Here is a 13,197-nt window from a genome sequence, read left to right as displayed (position 1 = left end):
CTTACCCTTGGAGCCCTACCTTCTTGCTAAGCTAAAGACCATTCCCATCTCCTATGGTGATGAATGTCGCATGTTAATTACACATAGTGGGAAGGACTTGCTTTTGTCAGTCCTGAATTCACTGACAAACTGATTCGCCAATCAGTTTTATTGGGCGATCCCCTAATTCTAGTCAAATTGCTTGGCAGAAGGTTCAAAAATGACTCTGTGCGTCCTGATTATAGTTAGGGAAGAAGATCAACGAGTATTGCAAAAAGAGGCATTTGGAACCGAAAGGAGAAGCGTGATACAGCAAAAAGGGAAAGCCAGCAGGAACGGACTATGTAGCAGTGCAGACTTGCCACCCAAAAATTCTGGGAGGTGGGCTGCGTGGAAAAAGGGATCCTCAGAAATGTGAAAAGCTACATGAGAAGAATAATTTGCAGCCCTCTCCTGTTTAAGATACTGCGGTCTTCTTGCAAAGGAACAGCCATTTCTCTCCCCATTAACTGTTAATTCACAGACTGGATGTGAGTCTCCCAGCAGGGCAGTTTACTAATTTAATTAGCCAGCTGTTCTCTCCTGTGACTTCTACCCAATCCCCTCCCCCACTTCTTCCTGCCCCTAGAGACAACCAAATTTAATTGCCACTGCGGATTTATCATGTTTCCAGGAACCTTTGCTAAATTCTAATTAAGTGAGAGCCTTCTGGGATTTTCCAGATAATGGCCACACAATGAGCATTCTTTACACACCTTCTTCCTACCCCCTCCACTACTAACAGAGACTGAAAAGCCTTTGCACCAGCCACAAGTTGCTGTTATGGTGATGCTTGCAGATTCTTTGATGCCTCCCACCTGGAAAGTGTGGCAGGCTTGAGAGCAGGGGCCCAACTTAAAAGCAGCTTGATTTAGAAGGTGACAATAGGCCAGGGATGACCCTACTGCAAGGCATGATGAAGTGGCAGATTCGGGGCAGACTCGAAGTCAATCATATCTGACCTATGAGGCATGATCCATCAGGAAGGTCTCCTTCCTAGGCAAATTCATCTGAAATGACTGCCCTTTCCCACTTGTGAATTGTCTTGAGGGCCCATGATTAAATGTCATGATAAAAACAGTTTATACGTTAAAGAAATATTCAGTTAATAAGAATTTGGGTCAGTCAACTCTAGAAATGAAAGAAATGTGGCGGACAAGTTCTCTAACAACACACAAAATTCCCAGAGTCCTTTGAGAGTAACCACAACCATATGTGACACTGGTTCCAATTTGTGATGGAGAACCTAGAGAGAATGCCTTGGACAATTTCCCCCTCTCTTGGGGTACTCAGGATTGCTGTGGTTACTAGCAATCCACACATAAACATGGGCAAATTGACATTTACAAGAGTCTGTACCTCCTCATTGAGAATCTCTTGACAAAGGGTGTAATTGACACGGGCTGCCCAGCTGCCATTAGCAAAGCATTCTCTGTACACATTGTCTGGAAAAGAAAGGTAGAGAAAGACGTGGACTTTATTTAAAGAAGTTGGTAACAAGAAGGAAACTACTCGAAAGAGACCAGAATTGCGGTGATCCATCTCAGAGAAAAATACAGTGACTGTACAAGAGAATCAACCCCTTCCTTATTTGAACTAACTAGCCTATAGAAATGAGCTTTTCAATGATATGCTCTGTGCCCCTGTCAGGCAACAGTGTGCTTCCTCTGAGCCCAACCAACTGGAGCCCTCAGTGCCTTCACATATTGAAATAATCCAAAACCAATCACATGGAGGTTGGTGAGGACTTCACTTGCTGATTCCTGGTCAAAATCCTCCTTAATCGGAATGCAAGCACTGACTACAGATTTTAGGTTTTCAGAGAATTCAGGGTGTGTGTGTGTGTGTGTGTGTGTGTGTCTACATTTTGGAGATGTGAAAACTCAATTTACATTTAAAGCATAAATAGATTTCTGTTCAAATTCGGAGGGTTGAACTCCATGAATTGGAGGGAGGGATTACACAGTTCAGAAGAAAAATATAGCTTGCCTGGCCAGTGGATCTTTGCATCAAGTACATGCATTTAGGTGCACTACTCCTGCATACCTCGAATCAAAGGAAACTAAGAGAAATGAAATATTGACCATGTAAAAACTGCACAGAGTTTTTACTGCAATCCTGAGCTGCAATCCTGAGCTGCCCGGGGTGCATGGCTGCAGCCGTGCCAAGAACTTTCGTCCCCTTCTCCCGGGTAAGGAAAGCAACCCCGCAGTGGGGCTACTCACTTTACCACTGACCAAAAGGTAGGTGGTAAAGGCATTCATGTAGGGTGCTGAGCCCTGCACGAACGGACAGGATCCGGTGGAGTGGAGCTCTACCGGACCTGCTTCCTGCCTCTCGCCCACCCTCCGCCTGCCTCCTCCTCCCTGGAACACCTCCTCCTCGCCCCCGCTTACCGTGCCACAGCTTGGCGGTCCGTGAGACCACTGAGCAGCAGAGGATGGGCACCCGCCCGGCACTAGTCCAGTGCTGGCCAGCGCTGGGCTAGCACGGGGGCTAGCCCAGCGGTAAGCCTCACAGACATGCCTTACAGATTGGGCTCAGGATTGGGCTCTAATATGTCTATACCTTGCTTGAATTTATCACTATGGAAGGCACTGGATTTAGCTGTCTGAAATGGAAATCCATCAGACTCGTGTGTGTGTGTGTGTGTGTGTGTGTGTACTCCTCTCCCCCATATATAGAAACACCTACAAATAGGAGACCACTTTATGCATTTCACAAGGTAAAGTCTAACCCATTAAAGTTTATACCATAATAAATACATTTGCCTTTAAGTTGCCACATGGGCATGTTGTTTTATATTGGTGTAATGGATATAGTTTCCCATTATGTAAAGTGTAAACACTGCCTGGATGATTAATCAGTCCCAGAGCTTGAGCTCAACAAACCATCCCAAGTGATAGCTCACTCAGTGCATTTCCATGTTAGCCAACATCCAATCCCCATATATAATAGTCCTTGCTGTCCCAGAGAAAAGAGAAAATCCTAGGGCATGGTCTGATGCAGAGAATTTGTGTCACTCAGTGCAAGAGCTCATTGCCTCACCCTCATGATGAACCTCTTCGCATACCAGACCATACATAATAAATTACAATATCATATGCACATCCTAAATGCATTGGGATCTCTAGGGTTGGTGTCACCTCCGTTTACTTTATTTCTTAATTTTAGTAAATTAAAACAATACAGGTCACCAAACAAATCAATAACCAACAAAAAATTAGTGGCTAAGTTGATGTCTCTCACAACTGGGTAAGAGTTCTAGTATTACTCTGATACACAGAAATGAGAGCTGACTCATTCTAACACCTTATTGGTTCCTCACCGTGTTATAACAACACCTCATTGGCTATTGCAACAACCAGACTCATTGGTCAGTTTTTGGTGAGGGAAATCCACTTTGTGTTACATAAGGCAGTCGTGTTTTCCTTTTCTGGTTGTGTTTTGGCTATAACTTCTAATAGAATACAGATAATTCAACAGTTCATTACATTCTGCATGAAATTACTTTTCCAATGATGATACTACTCATAAATACAAATTTTCCAAAAGGTTTCCCAAATTTTGGGGTCACCCGGTACAATCAGCACCCCCCACACCCCCCTTTAGTGATGCTACTTGTCTGATGGCACATGATATAGTCACCTTACTGAAGCTAAGCAAATCTTGTTGTGGTCAGTGTCTGGATGGGAGACCATTTGGGAACTCCATGTATATGATCTTTAGTTCCATGATGGAAGATAAAAATAATAATTTGAACAATGCCAAACTCACATGCAGGAGGGGGGACTTCTCTCCACCCCACCAGGCCACAACCAAAGCATCCAGTGTCAGAGTCATTGAATGTCAATTTTTCTGACAATTGTTCCAAGGAAGGATATTCCAGAATTTCACATAGTTCTAATGCTTCTTAAGATTTTTGTCCTGTACATGAGTGGGGTGGGTGGGTGAGGGTGTCAGAGGGACAACTAGGCTGTAGTAGTAAGGGTACAATCCTATCTTGCACTAAAACAGGCAAGCAAGGAGGCTTGCGCTGTATCCAGTGCAAGATAGGGCTCCACAGTGGCTCAGCCAAAGGTAAGGGGAAACTCTTCCCCTTACCCCTGGGTAAGCCACTGCAGCCCCTACAGGTCTCCTTGGACTTGCGCCACCTCCTGAGGTGGTGCAAGTCCGAGGAGAGTGGAGTGGTTTGAAGCCACTCTGCACTGCACAGGGAACAGGGTTGAGATCCAGCATTACTGCCAGGTCCCAGCCCCATCTCCCTCTTCCTGCCCGCCCACTCCCGGGGCCGACCACCACCTGCCCTCCCCACACCCTGGAACACCTCTCTCCCACCTCATCCCCGCCCACTCCAGAGTCTTGCTTCGACTGAGCTCATCTGATGCAAGGCTCGGTTCCTCCGTTGGCTCAGAGGCTGAATTCAGCCTCCACGGGCCAGCGCACTTCCATGCACCAGCCTAACTGACTCACGAGGGGGCGCAAATATGCCATGGCATGTTTGCAACCCTCCTGGACCAGTGCAAGGGACTAGCGCTGGCCCAAGGGCGCCTCAGGATTGCGCCTAAGTGAATGAACCCAAATCTATGAACTCTATGATTCACAGAGCAATTGACCAAATTGACTTCCAGTCTGCAAGGCAGTAGGCAGAAGGACTGCTTTGGCAACAGCAAAAAGTCTGCCTCCAGAATTTATACTAAGCAGGGCAATCACAAATCCTGAGGCTGCGCATCCCTTTTACCTTTTGAGTCCTGAACACACATGGTCCTATATAAGTTTATCCAGTGCTTTTTTTGTAAAAGAAAAGGTGCAGGAACTCACAACTTGTTAATCTTTTATTTATTTATTTATTTATTTATTTATTTATTTATTTATTTATTTATTTATTTTTAAACCATTTTTTATTGGAGAAATAAAATCTTTTTTATGTGCTTCCCCCCTAAAGATGAACTTACTTCTGAGTAGACATGCATAGGATTGGACTGTCAATCTCCACATCCCCTTCCCCCTAGCTACTTTTTCTATGAAAGGGGAAAAATACTGTACAGGTGCACTTGTAGCGTGTAGTATGTAGTGTGGCACTACTTCGAGGAGAGGAAGCAGTGAATGGATTCTGAAAAATGGCTTACATGAGTTCCATGTAGTAAAATTACTCTAAGCAACTGTGGGAGTAAGAACAAAAAAGGAATTCTTACACGAGAGGGGTCCTTAGGTGCACATAGAAACAGCTACGTTTGCAAACAAGTGATTAAATATGGTTTAATTTAGGTATCCGAATACTCTGTGTCTTTGGGAAGGCGCTTGGCATGCAATTGTATGTTCTCTGCTGCCCTGAGCAGCTGCTGTGCATTGCTGGAGAGGAGCTGCAAATGCTGGCTGGCGGAGGGCATGCTTGTGGGGGAAGGATGAGGAGGATCTCTGGCAAGGCTGGACAGCACGTTGTACACACGTAGAATCCCTTTTCACCTGCCCTTAGCAAGTGAAAATGGGTGCAGATACATATCTCTGCCAGGATTAAGAGCCCAATCCTAGGTATGTCTACTCTGAAGTAAGTCTCATTCTAGTCAATGGAGCTTACTCCCAGGAAAGTGCCTAGGATTGCAGCCTAAGAGCCCAATCCTATGCATGTCTACTCAGAAGTCCACTTTAGTGAATAGGGTTTACTGTGGATAGGATGGCAGCCTCAGGGCCCAATCCTATGCATGTCTCCTCAGAAGTCAGTCCCATTAGAGGCAGTGGGGCTTCCTCCCAGGAAGGTGTGGAGAGGACTGCAGCCTCAGAGCCAAAGCCTATGGCTGTCTCCTCAGAAGTCAGTCCCAGTAGAGGCAGTGCCAGCACCTACCCAGCGAATGCCTCTGTTTTTCTCCCCCCCCCCCGGAATGCCTCTGAAGGGGAGGGGCCCCTGCAAAAAGGTGCCGGAACTCCGTCCCCCCATGTTCCATTAGAAAAAAAGCCCTGAGTTTATCCAATTAAGTTTATCCACTAAGAGCGCAATCCTAACTGGCACTTAGGCCACCATAGGTGCCCCGGGAGGGTCGCAAATCTGTCGTAAAGCATGTTTGCGCCTCCGTGGGAGGAAGCTGCATCTAGATGCGCCGATGCACGGAGGCCAGCAAAAGCTCACCACCACTTCCTCACCACCGCTTATGTCAGCACACCCACACTGACACAAGCGGCGAAGGTAGGCGTGGGGGGGCGTGGAGAAGGTGGGAGGGGGCATTTCTGGGTGAGGGAGGGTGGGTGATGGGTGGCCCTGGGGGCGGGTGCACAGGGAGCTGGGGGCGGGGCTGGGACCCAGCAGTTATGCCGGATCCCAACCCCCTTTCCTGGGGAGAATGGAGCAGCTTCAAGCCACTCCACTCTCCTCAGACTTGCTCCACCTCTGTGGTGCAGGTCCAAGGAGACCCATTGGGGCCAGCAGCCCTTACCCAGGGGTAAGGGGTAGAGCTTCCCCTTGCCTCTGGCTGAGCCGCTGCATCCAACAAACCTGCGTTGGATGCAGCGCAAGCCTCCTGGTTTGCCTGCTCCAGCGCAGGTTTGGATTGTGCCCTAAGTTTGTCCACAAAGTTCCCTGTTCAAACCCTGATGCAGCACACGTTCCTGTCTTCCAGTCATTCTGGCTCTATCAGCCTTTGGTTAGCTTTGGCTTTTCATTCAGAGAGGCTGATAGAGACTCTTCCCTACCCACCTTGCTCCAGGTCCCTCAGCCCTCCCTTGACTTACTTGTGGTGTTATATCGCACTCCGGCGAAATACTCAGGACAGGGACGAGCCACCAGCTGCCCTGCAGCACTGCGAGGCCAACATGTTCCAATCAGGTCCACTAAGGCACTACAATGGGGACCTGCAAGAAAGAAAGCGGAGGAGAATGAGCAAAACTAGGGGCATAGATAACACAGATCTTATGAGGTCCATGCGGTCCAATGATATCAATACTGGTAGAACTAAGGGCCCAACTGCATGTTAATGTTAAATGCATAATTTGTGTGTTTAAGTTCAACAGCAGCTGAGGAGGCTCCTGAATAGGATTGGATCTGCAGTGCATACCATGCCATGGCCCCAACAGAGATCATGCCCTCAAATCTGCATTAGGGCTGGGATAGAAGTATTCAGGCCATTGGCACTAATAGCAGCTTCCCTTGCTGAACAAACAGCAGTGTCGGGGGTGCCATTGGGACCACAACAGAGTGGATAAACCTAAAATCCCCGACCTGCACACTGTGATCCCAATCCAAATCACCCCATGGCTGCTATTTAATTTTTTTTTTTTTTTTTTTAAAACATAAGCAAATCCACAAAACCACCTGGTTGCTGGGTCATGTAGTTTTTCTGCCATGGTGTCAATTTCAAAAGGATTTCAGGAAAGTATCCCAGGGCGCACCAGGTCTTTCATCATGATGGCTGAACAGCCTTCTCAGGATGCGGAGGTATCTCAGAAGCCTCCTGGGGTCCGAAAGGGTCCAAAATGGGAAAAGCAGGCAAATAATAGGGAAAATGATTTCAATGCTCAGCGAATGATTCAGCAGTAATACTACACTGGGGGCACTGTTGTAAAACCAGGATGGTGGCCAGAGGACACTGAAAATGAAACTTCTATCCCTGCAGTCAGAGGTGGTGGCAAATTAAAAAAAAAAAAAAAAGAAGGAAACTTTTTTTTAAGTTGCTCAGCACCCTCAAGATAAGGCCTATTGCTGCCCCCAAATGCGAGTGGGCACTGGCAAGCAAACGCTTGTAGCTTTTATTGCACAAGAGGCTCTTTTCAAATAGTACAATGACTTTGAGTACATGGGGATGGGGGAGCTGCCTACACCCTCTGCGTGTTCATTATGCAAGGATAAAAATGTCTTTAAAGGGCTAATGAGTCACAACTGGATGCTTGTTCTCTGGGAATGCACAGCACATTCACAGACAGCAATATACACTTGGATGGGATTGGTACACATGATGATCTACATGAGTGTGCTGCGCTAATTCCTATGGGAAAATGCTTCCCATGGAGAAATGTTTGTTACATTTTAAGTAGTCCTCCTTGAATGAGTGTCTCAGAATCTGACAGCCGTGCTTGGGTTCAGGAATGTCTGTTTTGAAATTTGTTGCCTTGCCAGCACCCTCTCTGTAGGGCAAATTACTCTCTGCTAATGAAATAGTATGGTTTGGTTGGTGTAAGGTAACCACCGCAGGGCTGGTGGGTGGAGGGGGCAGTGATTTTGGACATGACGGCCTTTGGTCTGTTCCAGAATTCTATGTATTTTGATGGTCTTCCTACGCATCTTCTGGGCTTCACACTTCTCTTTGACATCAGGGGCCATACGGCTTGCCACCTTTTCAGAAAGCACCCGTGCCCTACTGTTTAATGATGTTGCTTCACAGTTCCTTCCCTCCCTCTGGAATGTTGAACCTGATTAATCTGTGGTCTCTGATATTAAATGAGTCATTTCTGAAGGCTTCTGGAATTAGCTCCTGAAAATTACTTAAGACCAAGTTGAAAACAGCAGCCTCTCCTCCGGCATGCCCTAGAATAGGCAGTTCTCCAAAAAGCTATCACATCCAAGAAAATTGCATCTCTGAACTTCATCCCACTTGAAACCATTCACCCACTTTGGAGGTGGGAATTCAAAACTCTCTTTATGATTATCTCCATTTGAATGCCTGTTGCCATCCTAGTCTCTATCAGCCTCACACAAACATAATAACAGTGAAAAGGAAGCAGACCAGTTGCCTTCTAAGCCCTGTCTCTGATGGCAGCCAGTACAGAAAACAGAGCCCTTAGAGCAGAAATTAATTTGGGGGAGCAAATTCTAATAGCTTCTTTTCTTGCAAAAATTCAGGGCTGATTCAAACAAAGAAAAAATGTTACATTGTTAAGTTCAGAAAAACAGAATATGAAATATTGAGCATGGCAACTTGATACTATTGCCTTCAGAAGCATCAACAAGATTTGCTAACTGAACACAATTTGGGATTAGTTGAGCAGGTTTGGGGCTTGCATCTGGCATTGCAGTGGTGCTGGTCTGGAGTACACCTAAGTCAAAAATTTTTGCATGGAGGAGTCCTGGATGGGAGACTGAGAACCCTAAGACTGGTGGAAACTCTCTCTGGGTCATCTCAGAAAACAGCGGGTAAGGAAATTTTTCACGCTAAAACTACCACAGATGATTGGGGGGAATGCCTAATGACCACACTTTGTCACTCAATCTTGGGAGTGTCTCTCTGACAACATCCTTGCATGCCAGTGACAATGTCGGGTACATCATGGTACTAGCATCACTGGCACATACCTTAGAATCAAAATGCTACCCAGTCAGAGATGATTTCCAAGGAGGCAAGATCGAGACTACACATTCTATAGTAGTGTTTCAGTTCCCATGAGGCTTGTAACCACAGTTAGAGCAAAGCTCCAAACTACTAGTTCTTACACAATTAGCACCAGTACCCACTTTTTAGAATGAGAATCTGTCAGGACCCACTGGAAATGATGTCCTGCCTGGAAGGGACATCATCAAGCAGGAAAAATTTTTAACAATCTTAGTCTGCAATCCTACCCACACTTACCCAGGAGTAAGTCCCATTGACTATCATTGTTAAAAGAATATACATAGTAGCTTCTTAAAAGTACAGGTCTGTAACATTTCTCCAAATGCAGTCCCATATCACGGTAGCATCAAGTCTAAGATATGAAAAATAAACTATTGAAATGAATGGGGTCCCACCATTGGAAATGGTGACCAATGGTGACCAACAAGACATCGCGACCCACCTAGTGGGTCCTGACCCACAGTTTGAGAAACGCTGCTCTAAACCAATGGTCTTCAACCTTTTTGCGCCAGAACCCCAACAAATAAACAAAGTATTAGACTGAGGACCCAGAGGTGAACCCACCTCCCTCCTGGGACCCAAGCCACCCTCCCCGCCCCTGCCTGCCCCTTTCCCCCCTACCTCTTGTGCCTGCACAACAACCCTGTGAGGTAGCAGCCTGAGCAGGGTTAGCCGTAGGAGCTATGGAGGAAGACAGCAAAAAGAAGCCGTGCAGAATTATATCAAGAACTCAGTTTTGATAAGGCAGTGCCATTACCGGACTGGATCGAAGCCCTCTCTTGCACAGGCTTTGAAAGGTTGACTCCCCTAATGAGGCTTTGCAACCCCCTATTGGAGGGTTGAAGCATACTGCTCTAAATAACCTGTTTGTTGGCTGTAGCCTTATCACCCGCTTCATTGTGTTCTGTCCAGGGTCCTGATGCCTTGTCTGCCATAAACTTTTTCCTTGCAGTTTATGGCTGTTCCCCCGAAACACAAATATTGTCAGGAGCTAAGATTCTCTCCACAGCTCTCCCAACAATACTGTTGAGCAGTGGCTCCTCCATTAGCCCTGACCAGAAGCAGGAAACCCCTCTTTGACCCAAGACATCATGGTCCCAGCTGGTTCAGAGCCTGGGGAAACCATGTGCAAGGACCTATAATATGCTTTATATAATATGTTGTCCATCCCTTGCTGTTTCTTGCATTTTGTTTGGGTTGTTTTTTTTTTTTAAGCCTCACACATCACATCCAGCTGCTATAATTCAATGAGGTTTCTAAGTTATGCCATGCTTTGGTGCTGCAGGACTCTGCTATTTGAGCAACAAGACATAAGGCCCAATCCAGCAAATGCAATATGAGTGTAGATTTTCTACCTCTTAACCGAGCAAATCATGGGGCGTTCAGCCAGGGGGATCAAAGTTGAGGTTTGAAACTCTGGAGGCATTCTCCAACTCCTATTTGCCTTCTTTCCCATCCCTGCCCTTCACTGTGGAATACTCTGTCTCCTCCCACACAATATCAGTCCTACCCCACCCCACCAGAAGGTGGTTGAAAGTAACAGGCAAAACATCCCAGGCCATTTAGAAACATCAAAAGCCATCAGTTGCATTCACAGAAGGACGAATATATAATGGCTGCTACACATTCTATTCATGGGAAAAACCCTAGGGGGAAAAATCCTCATCTATTAACCTCATGTATTATCCCGTAGGGATCCCCAAGTGGTAACTTCTTTGCATGTAGGCACTCCCATCCATGCTTCTGCAGCTCCTTCATACTGACCCCAATCTGACCAATCTGAACCCAATCTGAACAAACTGGGTTCATGTGGAATTCAATCTAAGGGTTGAAACGAATGTTTTGGGTTTTCCATTGACCTCTTTGTCCTACAGGCGCTGTAAATTTCTCTGCATGCAAGCAGGTCACAGCAATGGGAGCAAAAGAGGACATGGTCTAATAACAATCTTGATAGATTCACTTTAAAAATATATTTGGCTATGTCTTGTTCAAGTACAGCCTGTACGTAGGCAGGATCCATTTCAGAAGTGGTTTATCCACTTCCCATTCATGCTCTTGATTCAACAGCTATTGGTAACATAAGGTTGGTGCAACTATTTCTGTATCTTTTTTCCCCCTAACTGTTGAAATGATGTATGCATGAGCATACTGGCAGAAGGTGGTATTTTCTTTTGGTATCAAATTTGCCATTCCATCCATCCTTCATAAAAATTCAAACACACAAATCCCTTTCCTTTCATGGAATGAATCACAGAACAAATTAATGTATATATTGAGCGTGCATAACGGGGTTGTAGAACACAGAAATTTGCTTCATACCATTGGCCCAGTTTTAAATTGGGAATGCCTCAGACTGAACTTGGGTCTCTGAATGCAGGAAATATATGTTCCACTCCTAGAAAAGAAACGTTACTCCTTTCTCCCCAAATCAGTTCTAGAGTCCAAGTCAGTTCTAAACTCAGACAAAAACTGGCTTCATTTTTAGAGTGCTTCTTCTGCTCTTGTTTATGCTACAGAGCAGTATACGGTCGTTTACGGCTACAGAGCAGTGAAGCAGTGGCGTTCCACCGGCGCTGTGGTAGTACTGGTGCTGGACTGACACTGAGGGCTGCAGACATGCCTTAAGATGTCTGCAGACATGCCTTAAGATGAAAATACATTATTTGCAAGATCAAAAAGCAGCCGCACAATCTCTTTAACACTTTGCTCCTTTATTCCCATCCTATGAAGTTGCTTCCTCTTATAAGAGCGCTGGGGACTTCTAGGCAGCTTCTGCTACCTTGACTTAGAGATGTTCATGCTGCAATTAATATGCAGTACTGGAGACAGTTAGATTAAAAGGTTTCCTTCTACAGCTAATTGCCCAATTAATCAACTTTGTCCCTGTCAGTTGACAGGATCCACTGTGCCCATGAATGGAGGATGTTCCTTCACACTTTGCACGAGAAAAATCCATACTGTCATTATGCTATGTAAATTGACAAAAGCAAGAAAAACACACACCTCTGGATTTACAAAGGTTTTGTTCATTTTCTTTCTTTGCACAGGGATGGATTTCTTCCATTTCTTTTTAACATTTATACCTTGCTCTTCCTTCACAAATTCCAAGGTAGCAAAAATGGGTGTATGGTATGATATTCCATGTAAATGTCTCCCCCAACAGCTTCCAGTATTCTTTCTTTCTTCAGACTGAAGAAAATGGGGCAGAATCTGGGGATGGCCAGGATGAGGTGAAACCTCATTGGTCCTTTCTGTTATGTATCAGCCACTGAGTCACCAAGCTGCAGTACCTGCTTCTGGTCAGCTATAGTAGTAGTATCCAAGACCAGAACCTCCTTATACTGATGAGTTGCTACAGTGGCACAAAGAGGAAGATGCTAAGGATCTGGTTGTCAGAACCATATCCTGATTCCAGACTGATATAGTGGCTGATAGCGCGATCCTAACGTTGGCCTGAGCTGGCACAGCTGTTGCTGTGCCAGCTGAGTGTCACAAATGTGCCGTAAAGAACATTTGCAACTATAGTACTCGTGAGCCAGCATCACTGGCTCAAAGGCCTGCACCAGCCTGCCAGTGCTGCATCTAGGAGCAGTGTCAGCCAGAGCAGGTAGGCTTGCGCTAGGTGATGCAGGGACAGGGTAGGGTGGCAGGGAGAGGGCATTTCTGGGCTGAGGAAGGCTGAGATGCACAGATTTGGCCCAGGAGAGGTGGAATCAGTGGAGACCTCCTCTGCCATATCCTAACACCCTTCCTGGCCTTCCTGGTGTTACACTGGGCTTTCCGGATTTGCACCAGCTAAATAGCTATGAACTAGGAAATATCAGGAAAGTCCATATTTATATCTGTCTACCCTCCCCCCTTGCAA

The sequence above is a fragment of the Tiliqua scincoides genome, chromosome 5 (assembly GCF_035046505.1).
Source record: "Tiliqua scincoides isolate rTilSci1 chromosome 5, rTilSci1.hap2, whole genome shotgun sequence".
NCBI classification, from domain to species: domain Eukaryota; kingdom Metazoa; phylum Chordata; class Lepidosauria; order Squamata; family Scincidae; genus Tiliqua; species Tiliqua scincoides.
The sequence above is the reverse complement of the archived record's forward strand: the minus strand, read 5'-3'. Positions refer to the sequence as shown.